Here is a 15,333-nt window from a genome sequence, read left to right as displayed (position 1 = left end):
TTAAGATAAATTAGCTTATTCATTATCACACGCTTAGACCAAATTAATGCAATGTCACACACTCAGACTCATACACATATACCTAGATACAAAGTTTAAATACAGATAAAAAGTAGTTCACTTTACAGATTACAGTTACTTCTGTAGAATTCACAGATTTATGACTGCTGGTCTCCTACGTGGTAGGCCTGTGGTTTCTTGAATGGATTCGATGACTTAAAGTTGAAGTAAGGGTTTTGTAAAGTGAAGGGTTCACAGCAGGTTGTGAGATTTCTTACAGTCAAATACCCAGGAGTTGGTTCTCAGATGAACTTTGAAACTGGAACAGTTAAGTACTTGGCTGCTTGATGAGTTTCAACTAGTTTAAGAATCTGGTTCTTGTTGTAATATGCCTTTAAGGGATATCAGCATGACATCACTAGAAGGGAAAAGTGTCATGTGATCCAATCTTAGTTTCACTTTTTGCTGTGAGCAGAGCACACACACACAGCTCTGATGTCTTCAAGCTTTATACCTACGTACAACTGTTCTCATGTGCCTAGTCTTAATAAATGAACCCACAATGTGTTTACCCAATCCCTTATGAGTGATTGATGCCTTGTGTCTTGTACAGTAAATAAGCCCAAGGTATTATATCATTATAATAGCACAACATAGTGATCAGCAGTGCTAAGACAGGTGGTAGCAAGATTAAGTACAGGTACAACATGGTGAACAGCCTCAGATTATGCTACATGGCATGAGGTGACCCTTGACATTTTTGTCAGACTGCAAAGAAGTTGTAACATTGGAGAATGTTAAGAATGTAGTATTGTGACTGCGAAGAAAAGCTTTGCAGGCACAGCAGAGAGCTAGTGCTCAAATAAAAAGCAGACAGATTCTTCATGGTGAGATTGCAGCGCATAGCCTGTCAGCTCCATGAATGGGACAGCGCGTCAAGAGGGCTAGCACCCGGTCAGCTCGGTCAGGAAAGGTGAGTGACCAGGGTGTGTGTCGGATCAATAGCGCAAGAGAAACTCAAACAAAGAAAATCCATAAAAGTCAGACCAGAGAAATTTGCAATTGCAATAGCTGGCTTCAGGATTTGCTGAACAATAAATCGAATAAAATGCAAAGACACCATTCCTGCTACAACCCTCTTCATGGGTGGAGCTTCAGAAAAGCACATGAAAGTGGCTACAACAACACTCATAGGACTACAGAAGAAGGAAAGTCAAAGAGATATTGTCAGAATGTCCACAAAATTCCCCAGAGCTATGATTTCTTGATTCAGGTGTATCTGAGCCAGACAAGCAAGACATTAAAATTTTCCTAGCGATTGGGAATGAAGGTTTACACAAGCTGAATATGTCAGGTTTAACAAAAGAAGAGCGAAAGGATCCCCAAAAGATATGGGCTACAGTGGAAGATGGGTTGGTCGGACAACACAAGGCAGATCAATCTAAGAAACTACTCCTATCACCTGAGTTCATGACCTAACATTGAAATATCCAGAATGTTCTAACAGAATTCGCAATTGCAGGCTGTTCCTACCCCTGGTTTGTATGTTTACTCGGGGAATCAACAACTCAGAACTACCAAGTTTGTCCACACCAAGCAAGTTTATTTAGTGCTTCACAACTCTAACAATTATATATTCACGTATCCACGCGGGTCGGGTTGCTGGTTTCTTGGAAGGTCCGAGGATCAGATCGGAAGGGATGTTCAGTCCTCATTCTGATCTCCAAGCAGTTGATCAGTCTATTTCATTCCTGAGCTATCTAGCTTATCACCTTCAGGTTACCTTCTCTAATACCCCGTTCTCCACATGCATCCAGCTTGATCAGGCTTTGATAGGTCAACCCCAGTGTCTGGTTCTTGATGATTGATCTGTTGACCACTGGCAGGCGTGACAAGTGTGCCACATCCACCACAGTTGGTTGATCTTTCACCAGCCCAAACATCTGCTTGTTTTACAAGGATTTTATCTTTCAGTTTTGACCGCACAGGGCAGCTAGTTCCCTTAGCTATTATATCTCAGGAAGTAGACATTATCTCATCTCGTGGCCTTTCGGGTCTCCAAGCAGCCAATTCCAATTTCATTGTTAATGTATATTTAGCAGTCCTTCACTCCTTCAACTTATGGACCTCTAGGATCCAGTATGCTTACTTCCTCATTTCCCATCTCACTTCACTGCACATTATGTCTATTCAGCAAGTTCTGTTTTTTCCCTTCAGACACTTGTTTTTCACAAATCTGTGTACGGCCCCCTCCAAATGCTTTACGTCATGTCATGTATAGTTCACAAACTTTAAGTGGTCACCTACACAGTTTCAAGGGAGCTGAAACATTACACTTGCAGGAGAATTCAAGTCCATCAATTGATACCTGGTACATTTTGCGCAATGCAAACTCCAGCAGCTGCAAGAAGAAACGGCACAAGATTCCACTACAGAAATGGTGGAAAACCATCATTGAAGCGTGGTCTCATTCAATTAAGCATGTCCACAAACACGTGAGACCATTTTGGCCATATCGGGATGAGTTAGGCATCTCCCTGAGGAGTCATTTCAAAGGCAGGCAGATTATCATACAAGAACCTTTGTGACCTGATATTTTTCAACATCTTCATCACTCATACATAGGCATAGAAGACTCGCAAGAGAGACTGTCTATTGACCGGGTGTGATCAATGACATTGAAGTCGTGGTCAATAAGTGTGAGGCATGGCAAGAGCATATACCAAGTTAGCACAAAGCACCACTGATTCCACATGAAGTTCCTACCCATCCTTGGTCCAAAATCCCATCCAACCGCTTTCACGTCCTGGCACTTACTTAATCGTCATTGTTGACTATTTTATCACTGAACAATTGTACATTAAATCAAGAACAACAGTTGTGCACATTCTAAGTGTTATTTTCAGTTTATTTGGTGTCCCTAGTGAGATAATTACTGATAATGGCACAGAATTTATTGTTAAGGTATTTCAGGATTTGTGTGAGAAGTGGAATATCGATCAGACTACTTCTTCTCCTCATTACTCTAGATCTAATAGCCTAGCTGATTGAATGATTCGCATGGTGAAATCTCTAATTCTCAAATGTGGACAAACCAAGCAAGATCTACAGATTGCAATGTTACATCTATTATTGTCAGAGCTCATTTGGCAGACCAATGCATAACAATTTACCTATTCTTACCCATTCAACTCTCTCAGAAACTACATAGCAACTTCTTAAACTACAAGAGAGGAATAAAAATGCAGGTACAGAACTGTCAAGTTTACAGTTGGAACAACAAGTTTGCATCTAACAGAAGAAGGAACCAGGTGAGATGACAAGGATTTGTTCAGAACCAAGATTCAATGAAGTAATTACATTCAAAGGTACAATGATGAAGCATAACCATGGGTAAATCAGATCCATTCCAATTCCTCAACCACCGTACAGTCCTATTGCATTTAGGATAAGATCCAAAATGCAACCAGGAACAGCATTCAAGAATGGCAACCCCACAGATCACTATAAGCAATTAAAGAAACCTCCGGACAAGGCTACCATCACAAGACCTGGGTATACCAGCAGATTACTGTTACGCTTTAGGGACTCATAGATTCATCAGTTCTATGCACTTCTGTAATGTTATCTAGACATTAATATGTATTGTAAGTAGTTATTCTTTTTGGAAGGAGGGCAAGTATCCTTAAAAACAAAGTGGGGTGCTGTAATATGCTTTTATGGGAGTTCAGCATGACATCACCAGAAGGGAAATGTGTTATGTGATCCAGTCTTAGTGCATAGTCCTTTTGCATTGAGCAGAGCACACACGCAGCTCTGATGCCTTCAAGCTTTATACCTATGTATAACCTTTCTCAAGTGCCTAGACATAATAAATGAACCCACAACATGTTTACCAAATCCCCTATAAGTGATTGGTGCCTTGTGTCTTGTACAGTAAATAAGCCCAAGTTATTATATCATTATAGTAACATGACAGTCAGACTGGCTGATGACTGATGGTTCTGATGGACCTGCTGGATCCTGGGGTTATAAGGTGCAATCCCTGAAACCAGTTTCAGTCACATGACCACAGTGTTAACACTTCTGAGTCCTACCCAGTCGAGTATGGATGGGGAAAGCCATTGTCATATAATGGGAAGATAATAGCGGCCAGTGTAAAACATGGAAACAGGCAGTCTGGAACCTCCATAGTCTTTAGGTGTTGGCCCATCCTTTAACAATGAGATGCGTAAATTCCACAAATGGCTATGAAGTGCCCTCACCTTTGTCCATATTTACTTATTCACTGGAGACCTAATACTGTCAGTAGTCCAAATGCCAAAAGTTACATGATTGCGGCAGCCATCTTACAGTCTGTTTGTGTTCAACTTCTTAAAAGTATTGACTTAAGGTTCAAAATTTGACATACCTTCACTGGAGATGACACTCCTGGGCCCTACACTTAGGGTGCAGAGGAGATTTACTAGATTGGTACCAGGGATGCAGGATTTCAATTATGTGGCAAGATTAAAGAATCTGGGGTTACTCTATTTATAGCAGAGAAAGTTATGGGGAGAGTAAACAGACACCTTCAAAGACATGAAGCGTCTTGGCAGAATAAATCAGGAAGAATTATTTCCAGGGCTCTTAACCAGTGGATGGAGCATAAGAACATATGAGCAGGAGTAGGCCATTCAGCCCATTGAGCCTGTTCTGTCATTCAATGGCTGATCATCTGCCTCAACACCACTTTCCCATGCTATTCCCATATCACTTGATGTCATTAGTATCCAGAAATCTATCGATTTCTGTCTTGAACATGCTCAGTGATTGAGTTTCCACAGCCCTCGGGAATAAAGAATTCCAACAATGAGATGGAGATTTAAGGTAATTTACTAAAGAACCAGATATGAGATGAGAAGCAATTTTTTATGTGGCGAGTAGTTATGATCCGGAAAGCACTTCCTGAAAGAATGTTGGAAACAGATTCAATAGTAACTTTCAAAAAGGAATTGGATAAATACTTGAAAAATAAAATGCTGGGTTACGTAAAAAGGGTGGGGTAAGTCAGACTAATTGGATCACTCTTTAAAAGAGCCAGCATTGACACAATGGCCCAAATAATCACCTTCTCTGCTGTGTCATTTTGTGATTCTATGTCAGTAATACATGCAAACAGCCTAATGTTTACTCATATAATAATATATATTAAGAGCTTTTATAGTTGACAAACTAAACATGTGTATTGTCTTAATATACAGAGCACCAAGGCACTAATAACTGTTCTCTACTTTCAGAGTCTTCAAAATACAATCATCTGTCAAATCATGTGCAATGTTTCCCATATTTTTACTTTTGTGGCTCATTGCGTGCCTCATGCAAAATAAAATGATTTAAAACGATAATCCCCCTTCTCAGTAGGAGATAACTGAAGCATATGCTGCAGAATTTATTGAGGTGAGGGATGAGAATCTTCCTGTTGATGGTAAAGACTGCATTCAGGAGATGTGTTTTAAGTGCCCTTTATGGTCTAGCAGTCTCTTCCCTCATATATCTTTATTGAGTAAAGAAATGTGACTGTATTCAAAATTAATGCTATTTGCAATGTTAACTAATGAAAATGACTAGCTGGGTTAAATTTGAAGCATTAATGAGTGTTTTCTGAAACTCACAATACTTTAAAAGAGTGTTTAAAAGAATTAGATGTTTTAGGCTGGATTCCCTAGCAATGCATTGACTTTTATCTGCATCTCTTTTTGCAAGAAGTCCTATTTTACCACGGGCAGCATTTTAAAAACAGTGATGTTCTTATTTAATTCAGTAGTTTCAGGTGGATTTTGTGCTTGTCAACATTTAACACTAAAAGTCTTGGGGAACCATCGAACAAGGTTACAGCACAGGAGGCTCTGCCAGCTCTTCACCAGAGCAATTCAAAACAAACCTCATTCATTGCTCTGCCTCTCACCTCCTTTCTCTCCAGGTTTGCTTTGCCTGAAAGATTCCTGATATGCATCCGGATTTTTTTTTCTGCAGGTGCAGCCAGAATGTAATTTTAGTGATAAAGCTTGTAGTTTTGGGGGACTCCACACTGAGCAATTCCCCTAATTTGCCAGTCCCGCTTCCGGAATATGACTGGACAAAGGAGCAGAAGCCAGCCATCTCTGTGTGCTTTATCTCAGCAACACTGCCAATACAGTGCTGCTTAATGCCGAGTCACGGGCAGTCTTATTCTGTGTGGACTTACATTCACTAGGAATTAGGCCGAGACTGTCCAAGTCCATTTACTCTGGACTCTTAACAGCTGTCACAGAGAGGAGACTTTCACTCCATCTGCCTGGGCTGGACCAAACCCCAGGTACCTGTGGTGAGTGGAACGCATTGTTCTCATTTAAAATTTAAACAGAGGCACATCAAACAGCGAAGTTTAGTGTTATAAGTGTTTGGAGGACAGATGAAAAATAAATCTACATAATGCTGCTAAAGTGGATTAATCCCCATAGGTGTTCCCTATTATTCTATTTTACAAGGGAAATTAGGTTAAAAATGAGGGAACCACCATCTGAATTCATCCATCCAGTGAAGTGTTATATGTGCCTGCAGGGCTCAAGTTGGCAGTTATGGGAGTGTGTGCCAGGATGTAGGAAATCTGAAGTGAGTCAGGCTGAGACAATTGGCTTAGTGTAATATCAGGCTACCTTTAGAGAGAACTGGAAGATGTGCACTTGCCAGTTCGTAGAAGGTGAACATCTCTAAGAAAGATTCAAGACATAAATACGTGCTTCCTTCCCATACCAGTAAAGGAAGAAAAGCAGAATTTGCATTTCTGTAGCACCTTTCACCACCTCAGCATGTCCTAAAGCAGCCAATTAAGCCAATTTACAGCCAATTAAGAACTTTTGAAGTGCAGTCACTGTCGTAATGGAAGGGAACACAGCAGCCAAATTGCACACAGCAAGATCCCACAAACAGCAGTTGAATAAATGACCAGATTGATGGTTTTAGCTGTTAGTTGAGGGATATCTATTGACCAGGCCACCAAGTAGAACTTTACTACTCTTCTTAGAATATTGCTGTTAGGTCATCTGTATCCATTTGAGAGGACAAACGGGGACTTGGTTTAATGTGTCATTTGAAAGACTGCACCTTCAACAGTGCAGCAGCGCTCGGTGTCAGCTCAGATAATATGCTCAAGTCTTTGGAATGTAACTTGAACCCGCAACCTTCGGTGTCTCAGAACTTTTCCTTTTGACCAATCAACATCTGCAGCTCAGATATCTTTCAAACTCTGACAAAAGTTTCAAGACGATTGGCTGTAAAGTACTTTGGGATGTTCTGAGGCTGTGAAAGGGCCAATATAAATACATGTTGTATATTTCTGTTTTTCAGTGCAGTGGTTATGGTACTGCTTAAAGTTAGCCTATACCCCTTTGACGCGCATTTTGGCAGGAGAAGGTACTGGTAATTTTGCAGGAAGTGACTCTGACCTGGGGAACTTTGAAAAATGGGAGAGTGTGAGCTCCAGATATTTCAGACACTACAAGGAGGCCTTGGTCAAGAAGGTAGGAGAGATGTCCTGTTAACCAAAGGCGATCAGGATGTCCACCAGACACACACTCAGAAGGCAGTAGGAGCAGATAGCTGGAGAGGATGATGCTAGCAGTAAATCCCCGAGGATCTGGATGCATAGGAACATCGGAGCAGGAGTAGGCCATTCAGCCCCTTGAACCTCCTCTGCCATTCAATTAGATCATGGCTGATCACCTCAGTGCCACTTTCCCGCACTATCCCATATCTCTTGATATCATTAGTATCCAGAAATCTATTGACCTCTATCTTGAATATATTCAATGCTTAAGCTTACACAGCCTTCTGGGGTAGAGAATTCCAAAGATTCCCTACCTTCTGAGTGAAAAGATTCCTCCTCATCTCAGCCTTAAATGGCTCGCCCCTTATTCTGAGACTGTGTCCCCTGTTTCTAAAACCCTGAGCCAGGGGAAACATCCTATCTACATCTAACCTGTCTAACCCTTTAAGAAATTTGTAAGTTTCAATGACATCACTTCTTGTTCTTCTAAATTCTAGACAATACAGGCCCAGCCTCCTAAATCTCTCCTCCTAGGATAGTTCTGTCATCCCAGGAATTAGTCTGGTGAGTCTCTGCTGCACTCCCTCTATGGCAAGTTTATCCTTCCTTAGGTAAGAAGACCAAAAATGTACACAATACTCCAGGTGGAGTCTAAACAACATCTTATGCAATTGAACAAGACTTCTTTACCCTGTACTCAAATCCTCTTGTGATAAAGGCCAACATACTATTTGCCTTCCTAATTGCTTGCTGCACCTGCATGTTAGCTTTCAGCGAGTTATGGACAAGGGCATCCAGGTCCCTTTGAACAACAACACTTCCCAATCTCTCACCATTTAAGAATTATTCTGTACCTCTGTTCCTCCTACCAAAGTGGATAACCTCACACCTATTCACATTATATTCCATCTGCCATGTTCTTGACCACTCACTAAGCCTGTCCAAATCCCCTTGAAGGCTCTTTGCATCATCCTCAATACACACATTCCCACCTAGTTTTGTGTCATCCGCAAACCTGGAAATATTACATTTAGTCCCACATCCAAATCATAGATCATGATAGGTAAATTATAGATTGTGAACAGCTGGGGCCCAAGTACTGATCCTTGCGGTATCCCACTAGTCACAGCTTGCCAACCTGAGAATGGCCCATTTATTCCTACTTTCTGTTTTCTGTCTGTTAACCAATCCTCAATCCATGCCAGAATATTACCCCCTTTGCCACGTGCTCTATTTTGTTTACTAACCCCCTGTGTGGGACCTTGTTGAAAGCCTTCTGAAAATCCAATACACCACACCCACTAGTCCCCCATTATCCATACTGCTAGTAATATCCTCAAAAAGCTCCAACAGGTTTTCAGTGCCACAAGAAGTTCAATGAACATACACAAGTAGGTAAGGTCAGTGAATGCATCCTCAAATGTCATATCCTTCCAACTACATCATTCACCTCAGATGTACTTCGATTCATTGCACCCCCTTCACTCACCTAACAACAATCCCAGGACCAATACCTGACATTTGTATGCTCTCCCATGCTTCCACACATGCTCAGCACTGGTGCAAGTCACATGCCCACATCTCATAGCTTGCACATACCACCACCTATTCAATCATGGTAGGCACGTCACCCAAACGGATTGCATCACACTCACTGACGCACTTCTGTTTCTCTTGCAGGACAACCAGAAGCAGCAGGAGCTAACCAGAGGGGGAGCAGTTGTTCCTGTGTTTCCTAACTTCCATGAAGGAGCTGGTACCACCCATTATTGGGGAGCCTATTGCTGAGTCCATGGCCATTGGTGGGGCTGAAACCATTGAAGGTGATAGTATCCTGTTTCTCACATCCCAATTCCCCTTCATCCAACACTCTCTGATGATTTATAAGATGTAGATGGTGTAAGCACATACTTTTTGCTTCCTCCCCCCACCCTCTAACTGCCTTTTAAAATGGCTTAGCAAGCCACTCAGATGTATCAAGCACAACAAAAAGGTCAAATAAAATAAAACCAGATGGACCACCTTGCATTGACCTCACACTGGACATGACAAAGACCCAGTCAAACCTGCAACGTTCTCTTCACTAGCATCAGGGGACTTGTTCCAATATCAGGAGAGGAGTCACATGCACTAATCCAGCAACAGTCTCACATAGTCATGCTCAAAGAATCTTACCTTACAATCCATGTCCCAATTACTTCCATCACCATCTCTGGATATGTCCTGTCCGACTAGTAGGACAGACCCGCCAAGGTTGGCAGCATATTGGTATATAGTCAGGAGAGAGGCCCTGGGAGCCTCAACAATGATTTCAGACCCCCATGAAGTCTCATGGCATCAGGTCAAACATGGACAAGGAAATCTCCTACTGATTGCCACTTACTGCCTTCTCTCTGCTCTTGAATCAGTACTCCTCCATGTTTCACACCAGTTGGAAGAAGCACTGAGGGCAGAAAGTGCACAAAACGTAGTCTAGGTGGGGAGCTTTAATATCCATCACCAAAGTGGCTCAGTGGCAGCATGGCTAATTGAGCTGATCGAGTCCTGAAGGACGTAACTGTCAGACTTGCCCTGCAACAGCTGGTGAGAGAAACAACAAGAGGAAAAAACATGACTTCATCCTCAATTGACCTGCTGCAGATGCATCTGTCCATGAAAGTATTGGCAGAATTCACCACCTTACAGTCTTTATAGAAACAAAGTCCTGTCTTCACACTGAGGACAACTTTCACTATACTAAATGGTATAAGTTCAGAACAGGTCTAGCAGCTCAAAATTGAGCATTCATGAGACTATCTGCAGCAGTAGAATTGTATTCCTTATGACACCTTATGGCTCGTCATATACCATATAGCATTACTATAAAACTAGCAGATAAACCCTGTCCAAAGAGGACTGTAGATGAGGATGCCAAGAGCAGCACCAGGCATACATAAAGATGGATTACCAACCTGGTGAAGCTACAACACAATACTACATGCATGATAAACAGGGAAAACAGTGAAGGACAGAGCTAAGCAATCCCACAACCAATGGATCAGATCAGAAATCTGCAGTCATGCCACATCCAGTCATGAATGGTAATGGACAACAGTAGAAGGAGGTTCCACGAACCTCCCATCCTCAATGATGGCAGAGTTCAGCAAATGAATGCAAAAGCCAACTTAAGCCAGGATTGCTGAGTGCATCTCAAACTCCTCCTGATATCCCCATCATCACAGATCTAGCCTTCAACAAATTCAATCAAGAAACAGCTGAAGGTACTGGATACAGCAAAGACTATGGGCTCTGACAACATTCCGGCTGTAGTACTGAAGACTTGTGTTCCCGAACTAGTTGTGCACCAAGTCAATCTGTTCCAGTACAGCTACAGCATTGGTATCTATGTGACAAAGTGGAAAATTGCACAGGTATGTCCTGTCTACAAAAAACAGGACAAATCCAATTTGGCCAATCACTGCCCCGTCAGTCTACTCTCAATAATCAACAGAGTGATAGAAAGTGTTGTCCACATTGCCATCAAGTGGCACTTAGCAATAGAGATAAATGATTTAGATCTAATCACCATTACAGAGACATGGTTACATGGTGACAAAGGTTAGGAAATAATATTCCAGGGTGCGCAATATTTTGTAAAGACAAACAGAATGATAAAGGATGAGGAGTAATGCTAATAGTAAAGGATGATGCAAGGACATTAGTGAGGAAGGATCTTGGCTCAGAAGATCATGAAATATAATCAATATGAGTGGAGATTAAAAATTGAAAGATTCAGAAAACGTTGGTGGGAATAGTTTATAAGCCTCCTAACAGTAGTTATACTGTAGGACAAAGCATTAAACAAAAAAAATGGAGACTGTAACAAAAGCAATGTAATAATAGTGGGAGACTCTTCGGATAGCCTGAACCAATCAAATTGATAAGAGTGGTCTTGAAGATGAGTTTGTAGAATGTTTTTGTGACAATTTCCTGGAGCTATATGTTATGGAACCAACTAGAACCAAGTTATTTTAGATCTAATATTACGTAATGAGACAGGGTTAATTAGTAATGGCATAGTAAAACTTCTACTGGGAATTAGTGATCATAATACCATTGAATTGCATGTTAATTTTGAAAATGACATATTACAATCACAAGTAAGAATCTTAAACTTAAACAAAACCAAATACAAAGGTATGGTGGAGAACTAGCCAAGGTTTATTGGGTAAATAGACTCAAAGGTATGGTGGTAAATAAACAGTAGGAAATGTTTAAAGAAATAATTCAAAATGTTCAGCAAAAATAGATTCTATTGTAAAACAAAAACTCATCAAGATCCACCAGTGGCTTTTTAAAAATTTGTGCATGGGATGTGGGCATCACTGGCTGGGCCAATATTTATTGCCCATCCTTAATAACCCTTGTTTAGAGGGCATTTAAGAGTCAACCACATTGCTGTGGTCACGTGTAGGCCAGACCAGGAAAAGACAGCAGTTTTCCTTCCCTAAAGGACATTAGTGAACCAGATGGCTTTTTTTTTATGACAATCAGCAATGGTTTCATGGTCATCATTAGATTTTTATTGGATTTAGATTTCACCATCTGCAGTGGTGGGATTCAAACCTGAGTCCCCAGAGTATTATCCTGGGTTTCTAGAACACTAGTCCCATGACAATGCCACTATGCCACTGCCTCCCCCTAAGATTTACTCGGGAAGTTAAGGATAGTATTAGATTAAAAGAAAAGTCTTATAATATTGCAAAGAACAGTAGCAAGTTTGAGGTCTGGGAGTGTGTTAGAAACTAGCAAAGAGCCCCTGAAAAGTTGATAACAAAGGAGAAAATAGAATACAAGAGTAAACCAACCAGGAATATGGTTGTAAGAGCTTTTACAAGTATATAAAAAGAAAGAGAGTAGCTAAAGTAAACATTGGCCACTTAGAAACAGAGACAGGTGAAATTATTAAGAGGAATGAGGAAGTGGCAGACACATTGAGCAAATATTTTGTGTCTTCACAGAAGAAGATATAAGTTTCAAACCAGAAGTAGAAAGTAATCTAGATACTAAAATGTGTGAACAGATTAAGATAATTAATATCAGCTGAAAAAAATACTGGAGAAACTTACGAGACTAAAATCTGACTAATTTTTTTTAACCTTGTGACTTCCCAAAGCCTACCCACTATATACATGGCACAAGTCTGGACTGTGATGGAATAGCTCCCACTTTCCTGGATTAGTGCTGAAGAATCCTGCTTCAGACACCATGGAGTAGGCTTCATAGTCTTGAGTATATTAACAGCAAGTCTTTATCAACAACTCATAACTATGTACATATTTACAGTAGAGGGTACAGGTATGGAGCTGACTTCAATCTAGGTCTTTACCCATCTCTATCCATCTCTAGACTGACTCTGGCTTTGAGTCATGTGCCTTCTTATTTCACTGTGTGGCCAGTACTGTACTCAGTCCCACATTAACCCTTTATGTGCCAGACCCCACTACTACACCTACCCCAAAGTCTTTATAGCATGGATGTGGAGTTACATTAATTTTCTTTCAAGTCTTACATTGTTATAAGTCTTGTGCGTTAACCTTATTGTTACAACCTTAATGCTATTCTAACATTATTGCTATGACAGTATTAACATTCACAACATCCTCACTACCCCATCACTCCACTTAAGTCCTTGAAGTTAGAGATTCAGGAGGTTTGGAGGCCTTATAGTCCTTCCACATCTTGTTTGTAGTTCTGTCGGGAGAGTGGTAGGCTCTGATATTGCTTGTTCTTGTTGTTGGCTTGGAGGTTTGATTGGTGTTTGGACATGGTTTCATCTGTTTATTCCATTGCTTGATGTTAAACCATGCCTGGTAGTCTGGCTAGCCTGGCAGTGCATGGTTGTTGTTACTCTTGATCATTTCTTGCAGGTGGATAAAAATGGTATTCGTCTACTTGACCATGTTCTTTCTTCTTTCTTTTCTGTTTAGGGCACCTGGAAGCTCTCTGAGGCTGAGGAATAGCATTCCTGTGGCAAGAAGATTGAATAGAATGCTCATCCCTGTTGTTGATGATGTGTAACTGCTACCAGGTTCTAGCATCCCTTGTGGTTCTGGCACAATGGCTGGAAGCTGCCATGTGTGCACAGTGATTGGTGTGTCTACCAATTTTACAATCATCGTAGTTAGAGGTAGAGGCTGCTCAGACTGTTGATCATTCTCTGATAACCCTTCCACTGGAGGTGCTATGGTAATCTCATGTGCAGGAGGTTGGTTTGACTGCTGGGGACTTTCCAGGATCTGGAATGATGATGGACAAATGTTCTGTGCAAAAAGAGAAGAGAGATCACAGGTGAAATCAGTGTCTGAGTATTCTTTAGTATTTGAGGACCGAGGACTATGCTGTTATGGTTGGCTAATGACTGGTAGCGTTGACACCTTCCACCAGCTGGAGAAATCAAGGGCTATGCGCATCTCTGCTCAGAAGAGAGAAAGAGTGATTGCGGATGACATTCATCAGCTCAAAGTTTTGTTTGTCACCATACCTCAGTGGTTCAAGGATCATGCTGATGGACAGGAGTCGGACTCCCCCTGCTCTGTAAAGTGGACTGTCTGTCATTCGAATCCAGAGGCCTTGGAGCCTTGGCTCCTCATCTGACAGGACTGTCACACTGGCAACTGAATCTAATTTAAAATTTATTCCAAAATGAAGAGCCACATTCTCAGTTGTCACCCAAGAAGCATGGTTGTGTGCCTGCAGGATTTCAGGTCTCAACCTTGTGGATTACCTTTAAGACATCTGTGCAGTGCTGGAGTTTTGACTTGCACAGTTTACCAAAGTGCCCCGGTGGGTTGCAATGGGAACATTGGGCAATACTCGCAGGACACTGATCTTTCCTGTGAGAGTGCTTTGCCCCTCAGTGCTGGCCTTTCCAGGGTTGCTTTGCCTAACTTTGGTGGTCCCTGCACCTTTGTGACTTGATATGGTGGACTGAGGGTGGACTTCTACTCCATGAAGTTTCTGTCTCCTTAGGATGGCCCTGTGTTTCTCACATAGCTCAGGACTAGCTGGCTTGGAATTTAAAAAATTTATGTCACCCTTGCAGGCTGTGAGCTCTGCTTGCTGAAGTTGGACTTCAAATGGGGATGCAATGGAGTCTTCTGCTTGAGTAAAACTTCTAGCTTTTCTTGTTTGTTTCCAGGCTGTTCTGTCTCTGGAACTTTTATCTTTATTATTCTTTTCTGGTGAGTATTTTCTGCATTAGCTTCAGTTGGGAGTTAGGTTCAATGCATAATCCATTGAAAGTATACTTTTTCTTAGCTTCTCAATGTGAGGATGAGGATTTTAATCCAGATGCTGCCACCATGAAGAATCCTGCTTCGGATGCCATGAAATAGGCTTTGCAGGCTAAAGTATGTTAAAAGCAAGTCTTTATTAACAACTTATAACTATATTTACAGTAAAGGGCACAGGTATGGAGCTGACTCCAATCTAGGTCTTTACCCATCTCTATCCATCTCTAGACTGACCCTGGCTCTTACATCACTGTGTGGGCAGTGCTATACTCAGTCCCACATTAACCCTGTATGTACCAGACACTGCTACTACAAGAGCAGCTTCAACAACACTCAAGAATTTCGACACCATCCAAGACAAAACAACCCGTTTCATTGGCACCCCATTCACCACCTCAAACATCCACTCCTTCCAGCAGTGTGTACCATTTACAAGAAGCACTGCAGCAACTCACCAAGACACCTTCAATATCACCTTCCAAACCCATAACC

This window comes from Carcharodon carcharias, chromosome 13 (assembly GCF_017639515.1).
Source record: "Carcharodon carcharias isolate sCarCar2 chromosome 13, sCarCar2.pri, whole genome shotgun sequence".
Lineage (NCBI taxonomy): Eukaryota > Metazoa > Chordata > Chondrichthyes > Lamniformes > Lamnidae > Carcharodon > Carcharodon carcharias.
Note: the sequence above shows the minus strand (reverse complement) of the source record.